Source organism: Melanotaenia boesemani, chromosome 8 (assembly GCF_017639745.1).
Source record: "Melanotaenia boesemani isolate fMelBoe1 chromosome 8, fMelBoe1.pri, whole genome shotgun sequence".
In the NCBI taxonomy this organism is placed as follows: domain Eukaryota; kingdom Metazoa; phylum Chordata; class Actinopteri; order Atheriniformes; family Melanotaeniidae; genus Melanotaenia; species Melanotaenia boesemani.
The window spans coordinates 31,791,340-31,798,407 of NC_055689.1; the positions used below are offsets into that span (position 1 = coordinate 31,791,340).

Here is a 7,068-nt window from a genome sequence, read left to right on the forward strand (position 1 = left end):
AATGTAAAAATCATTTTCTACTTGCAATTACTTTTAGTTGTTCTAGAGATCAGATGTTGTTTTTCTAAACCAACGAAACAAACAAGGTTTCTAATGATGATGTATCAGAAAGCTCATTTCCAGGATCAGAATAAATTAGATCATTCATCATTGTTTAATGTCAGAACAAAGTCAATTTTTACAAACAAATGAACTTGAAAGAATGAACGAAGTATTTTCTTTTGTCTTCATTTCAGTGTTTCTGTAAATCGATGGAGAAAATGTCAAACTAATATGAGGGAATAACTGAGGCAGTTTTCCTGGAACAGACAGAAAGTAATAAATAAAGCATTTTTTCTTCTAGAATTATTTCCTTTGATCTACATCTAACATGAAGAAGTCAGATAGTGTTTGGAAACTTAAATCTCACATCTACAAGTTCTACTTCCAGCCTGAAAGCTGATGTGAACACTGTTTGGAAGCTGGAAAGTCTTCTCTCCCATCTTTCCCAGGTTCCCTGAATGCAGCATCAGTGTTGCAGGTTGTGACTCCTGTGAACAAACTGACACAGTGTGATATTACAGATATTTCAATCTCTCTTTACTGATGTTGTTGAAGCTGCCAAAGGCTCAGTGAAGTTTTTCCACGTCTTCCTGCAGGTTTACAACTGGAATGTGAAAACTGATGCACACCACAAGAGGGAGCCTTCATCCTGCTAACAGGGATGAAGAGGAGGGTAAAGCTCCTCAACTCACTTTGTCCACATGTTTTACATTCTGACAGGTTTTCTCTTTATTTACTCAGTTTTTATTTGATTTATTACAACAAACGTCTGCTGTTATCTAGTTGTTGGTGTGTGACATGGTACCGTAGTTCAAACCGCTTTGTGGTGCAGGACTGGAGACCAAAGCTGGGAACTGTGGTGTTTCAGCCTCCAGGTTCTCCAGAACAGTTTCAGTCCCGGGAATGTTCATAACAAAGGTTGGTGGACTTCAGAACCAGTCAGAAGCACACAGCCGCTCTCTGCTTTGGTTTAGTGGCTACAACGGAGCCGCTGCGGAGTTCTGGGAGCTGAAGAAGATCAGATTTAATGAAAGAGCTGAAACTAACCATCAGATACCTGCTGAGAAGTTTCTAATGCAGAGCTACATAAACAACTTCATCTCCTCACATTACCAGTTTCATTTAGTATTTTATTTATTTCAGAAATGTTCCACTGTAGAAAAAAATTAAAATGTCTCTCCTACTAAATTATACTTAACACAGAACACTGCTTACCAGTTACTTTCTGTCTGTTAACACTTCACAGAAAAGAAAACATCTGTTTTTATCAACTTTTTAAGTGAAATTATGAAGAAACGTTTCAGTTTTAATCTTTAAAATCGGACACCAGACATTTAAATGCAGCCACTATTTTATTCTCTGGATGAAATCATGTTGTAAATATTTTAATCCATCACTTGTAATCTGGATTTTTCATCAGTGATTTAGCTGTTAATGAAATTAAATGACATATTGTGTGAGGCCTATATGCGATTAAAGCATTTTTCAAAACAAACAACCGGCCAGAATTGTCCTGCAGAATGGTGTCGTTCCGTCGTTTGTCCACTAGATGGAGCTCTGACTCCTTTCATCCTCGCTCCTTCAGCCTGGCAGCACTATGGGGGTTGGCATAGCGGAGCTTGATGACAGCTCTTTTTATAAATTGAAATTAAGAATGACTCAACATGGTCAGTGGCGTATCCAGGACATTTTTAATGGGGTGGCCAAGGCAGGAAGAACCTTAATGATCTGTTCATACTGTGTAAATATACTTCTGCTTTCATTTTACATACCTTACATGCCTTGTAGTGTTCGAGGGAATACTTTTAGCTGAGGCTGGGTAGGTCCTGTTCCTCTGGACTGGGAAATATCTGAAAATTATAGAATGAAAATCAGTCCACTGGACAATACCAATCCATCAGTGTGAGGCTTTGTGGCAGGGACAAGACTAACATTTCACTTAAAAGTATTTGTTACATGATTAAGTATTTGGCAGTATTACAGCAGTTGCATGATATTAACTTATAAAGTGCTAGTGTTGCTGTGTGGGCTAAAAGATAAAATGTTAGCACATACCATAAGGTCCTGGTGGGGCAGCATGTATTTTTGCAGAAGAAAGGAACTCTGGATCATCCATCTCAGCGTCATCTTCTGACACGCCATATGAATCACTTTCACTACCTGAAATATTAAAAACCCCTAGAATCACTTTTATATATTGGTCATGGAAACACTAGTGTTTCCCTTTATCTTTTAATGTTTTGTAATTAAATCAAAACAATGTGTGGATACTAAGATATACAGTTTACTTTGTATTAGCAAATTAAAAATAAACAAAGATTAATACAAAACAGTTTGAAGTAACTATCGATGACAGATCAATCAGGATAGAGAACTGAACTTACCATGATTAGAGAGTGGCACTTCACAGACCTGTGGCTGGCGGAGTGAAGTTGATGTTCCTTCACCTATGATCCAGAAAGTGTCATTAGGTTATGTTTTTTGTTTTGTTTGTTTGTTTGTTTGTTTTGTTTTCATGAATTTTTAGGTGGGCGGTGAAAACAATTATATAGCTCTTATATATATGTGTTCTATTATCTATTATCCAGGACACATAAGAGCTCCCTTAACATGACCTACCATGCTGTGCAGAGGGAGCTGATTGCTCTTCATCACTGCTGCTATGCCTATGCTGCTGACCTGACTGGCTTTCTCCCTGCTGCTGGCACCTGTGGCTGACTCTGATGACACTTTCTTTTTTTGAATAAACTTTTAATATCCCTGTTTCTCTTCCTTGTTACCTTTAATCATGCCTGCAGGAAATTATATCAGTCACTAGATATCATTCATTGCAAAATCCATCAGGATCATTGTTATCTTTGGTTAAAATCAGCATAAGAAATACGGGGAATCTTCCAGAAATGGGAAATCTTAAACAATAGCTTTAACTCTTTCCAGTGTCAAAAATAAAATTCTGTTAGATTTATTTATTTTATTATTATTATTATTTTTAATAGTTTCAAACATTGAAAGCACTGCTTTGATAATGTTTTTTAATATTGCATGGGAAAAATGCTGTTGTTTTTCTAAACCAAGCAACAAACAAGGTTTCTAATGATGATGTTCAGAAAGGCTCATTTCCAGGATCAGAATAAATGAGATCATTCATCATGTTTAATGTCAGAACAAAGTCAAATTTTCCAAACAAATAAACTTTGAAAGAATGAACAAAGTATTTTCTTTTGTCTTCATTTCAGTGTTTCTGTAAATCTGATGGAGAAAATGTCAAACTAATATGAGGGAATAACTGAGGCAGTTTTCCTGGAACAGCAGAAAGTAATAAATAAAACATTTTTTCTTCTAGAATTATTTCCTTTATTCTACATCTAACATGAAGAAGTCAGAGTGTTTGGAAACTTAAATCTCACATCTACAAGTTCTACTTCCAGCCTGAAAGCTGATGTGAACACTGTTTGGAAGCTGGAAAGTCTTCTCTCCCATCTTTCCCAGGTTCCCTGAATGCAGCATCAGTGTTGCAGGTTGTGACTCCTGTGAACAAACTGACACAGTGTGATATTACAGATATTTCAATCTCTCTTTACTGATGTTGTTGAAGCTGCCAAATGCTCAGTGAAGTTTTTCCTCGTCTTGCTGCAGGTTCACAACTGGAATGTGAAAACTGATGCACACCACAAGAGGGAGCCTTCATCCTGCTAACAGGGATGAAGAGGAGGGTAAAGCTCCTCAACTCACTTTGTCCACATGTTTTACATTCTGACAGGTTTTCTCTTTATTTACTCAGTTTTTATTTGATTAATTACAACAAACGTATGCTGTTATCTAGTTGTTGGTGTGTGACATGGTACCATAGACCAAACCGGTTTTTGGTACAGGACTGGAGACCAAAGCTGGGAACTGTGGTATTTCAGCCTCCGGGTTCTCCAGGACAGTTTCAGTGCCGGGAATGTTCATAACAAAGGTTGGTGGACTTCAGAACCAGTCAGAAGAACACAGCCGCTCTGTGCTTTGGTTTAGTGGCTACAACGGAGCCGCTGCAGAGTTCTGGAAGCTGAGAAGATCAGATTTAATGACAGAATTAAAACCCCAGAAGCACCCCCCACAGGAGTCCCTCGGCACATGGTTGAACACCTTCTCCAAGTCCACAAAGCACATGTAGACTGGTTGAGCGAACTCCAATGCCTCCTCCAAGTCCCTGCAGATGGTGTAGAGCTGGTCCAGTATTCCCTCCACTGGCCCACAATGTCCCAAGTCGAGGTCAGCAGCTCCCCTTCCCTACTGTACACATTGCTGATGGAGCACTACTTCCCCCTCCTGAGCCACTGGATGGTGGACCAGAATTTCCTCAAAGCTATTCAGAAGTCATTCTCTATGGCCTCACCTAACTCCTCACATGCCTGAGTTTTGAAGCACAGAGGACTGCATCATCCACCCCCATGTTCTCCAGATAGGCAAATTGTAGAGGGTCTAGTGCCCACTCTACTTGGGGTTTGAACCGTTGGAGAAGTAGTCTCTCCAAAGTCCTTATTATAACAGATGTGAGGGCCACTGGTCTGTAAACTTTTAGCCCTGCAATGTCATAACTCAGGTGATTGGACTCAGTAAAACTCAGAATCCCAGGGATAGGTATAATAGACGTAGAGCTTCTTTACAGAAGTCAACTGGTGAAGTGGGGAGGTTATGACACTGTAATTCTTACTAAATTTGCAGTAGAAGTTTGCGAACCCCAGAAACCTCTGGAGTTGCTTACGGTTGACAGGTGTTGGCCACTCATGCACAGCGGAGACCTTGGAGGGATCCATTTCCACACCTCCCGCCAAGATTATACTTCCCAAGAATGAAACGGATGAGCAGTGAAACTCACACTTCTCAGCTTTGACAAACAGATGATGCTGCAGGAGACGCTGCAAGACAGTACGTACGTGGAATGTGTGTTCTTCGAAGTTGCAGGAGAAGATGAGGATGTCATCTAAGTAGACAAAAACAAATTTGTTCAACATATCACGTAGGACATCATTGACCAGGGCCTGGAATACAGCGGGAGCGTTGGTTAGCCCGAAGGGCATTACCAAATACTCGTAGTGCCCGTTAGGTGTGTTGAAAGCTGTCTTCCACTCATCTCCTTCGCGGATGCGAACCAGGTGATAGGCGTTGCATAGATCCAGTTTGGTGAATATGGTTGCCTGCTGTAAGAGATCTAAAGCAGTAGAAATGAGAGGTAGTGGATAATGGTTCTTTATAGGGATGTCATTAAGCCCCCGATAAGCAACACACGGCCGAAGCGAGCCGTCCTTCTTTTCCACAAAGAAGAATCCCGCCCCAGCTGGAGAGGAGGATGGATGGCTAAGTGAGGGATTCCGAAATGTACTGTTCCATAGCTTTCTTCTCGGGGGCAGACAGGGAAAACAGACGGCCTCTGGGAGGTGTGGTGCCAGGCAGGAGATCAATGGCACAATCATAGGGACGGTGTGGTGGTAAGGAGGTGGCTCTGCTCTTGCTAAATACTTCCTTTAGGTCGTGATATTGGTCTGGTACCTGCGAGAGACAGGGGTAACTGGCCTCTGTGGTTTCTGCTGATGTGTTGACTGAAGGGAGAAAAGAACAGAGACAAGTGGTTAAACAGTTAGTGCCCCAATTAATTATTCTGCCATCCCGCCAGTCGATCTGAGGATTATGTAGCTGCAGCCAGGTGATGCCGAATATGACCGGGACCTGTGGTGAGTCAATGACAAGGAATCGGACGTTCTCGTGATGACAATTGTCAATAACCACCAGCACAGGTTCTGTTCTTTAAGTCACTCTGTGTAAAAGATGGTCGTCTAAGGCCCGGACCTGTACTGGTTCAGGCAGGGGGAAGAAGTGGAGGCCCAGCTGTTCAGCCAAGTTCTCATCCATGAACTCTGAATCGGAACCTGAGTCGATAAATACGAATAGTTCATATTCTTGACCTGCTGCAGTGATCTGTATGTGGAAAACGGGACGGGAGACAGATGGATCTAAAAGAGTTCGGCTTAGCAGGGTCCTCCCGACCCCTGCTGAGCCATTCCTTTTACTGGACAGGAACGGACTACATGGCCTAACTGGCAGCAGTATAAACAAAATCTATTGGTAATTCTCTGATCTCTCTCTGCTTGGGATAACTTAAATCGACCGATTTGCATGGGTTCAGGGTCTGGTGAAGAAGCGGAGGCAGACCTCTCCGAGGTGGAGAGTGGAGCAGGTCCGAGGAGAGCACGATAATTGTTCAGGCTCTGGATCGTTCCTCTTTCTCTCCTTCTTTCCCGGAGCCGCTGGTTGATGTGGACTGAGATGTTTCTGAGGGCATTAAGATCCTTTGAGATCTCTGGTGGCGAGCTCGTCCTTAATCTGGTTGGATTGACCATTTTAAAACGCATCAAAATGAGCTGAAGAGTTCCAGGAGCAATCTGCCGACATGGTACGGAAATCGATGGCGTAATCTGTTACAGCTTGGTTAGCCTGGCAGATGGAGAACAGATTCCTAGATGCCTCTCGTTCGGGGCGAATTGGGTCAAAAACCCTGCGCAGCTCCTCCGAGAAACTCTGAAAAGACCTGATGACAGGCGAATTTCTTTCCCATTCAGCGGTTCCCCATAACTTGGCCCTTCCTGATAACAGGGATAAATCAAAAGCCACCTTGGCTCTCTCAGTGAGGAATGATTATGGTTGCAGTTCAAAATGCAGAGAACACTGCATCAGAAAAATCCGGCACTGACCTGGGTCTCCAGCGTATCTTTCCGAGGGCGCCATGCGAGGCTCGAAGGCCATGTTAACTGTCGGGGAAATCACAGGCGAGTGGGTTTCCGTGGAGTCAGACGCTGTCAGCATGGAGATCCCTTTAGCCAGAGTTTTTACCTGCACGATGAGTTTGTTCAAACCTGCTTCCTGTTGACAGATACCACTTTCTACCCTAATACGCCAATCCCTGGGTTCTGATGAGTCCATTGTTAGGCCAGATCGTTCTGTCATTACTCAGGTGATTGGACTCAGCAAAATTCAGAATCTCAGCTA

General features: G+C 42.3%; 1 long non-coding RNA gene across 1 annotated transcript; it reads right to left on the reverse strand.

The window, feature by feature from the left end:
• Positions 1-396: 396 nt before the first annotated feature.
• On the reverse strand, positions 397-3,578 carry LOC121644073. Its single transcript, XR_006011214.1, has 5 exons — positions 3,450-3,578; positions 2,427-2,489; positions 2,098-2,202; positions 1,815-1,892; positions 397-1,050 (listed from the first exon to the last, which is right to left on the reverse strand). It is a non-coding gene; the product is annotated as an uncharacterized LOC121644073 (long non-coding RNA).
• Positions 3,579-7,068: the final 3,490 nt, after the last annotated feature.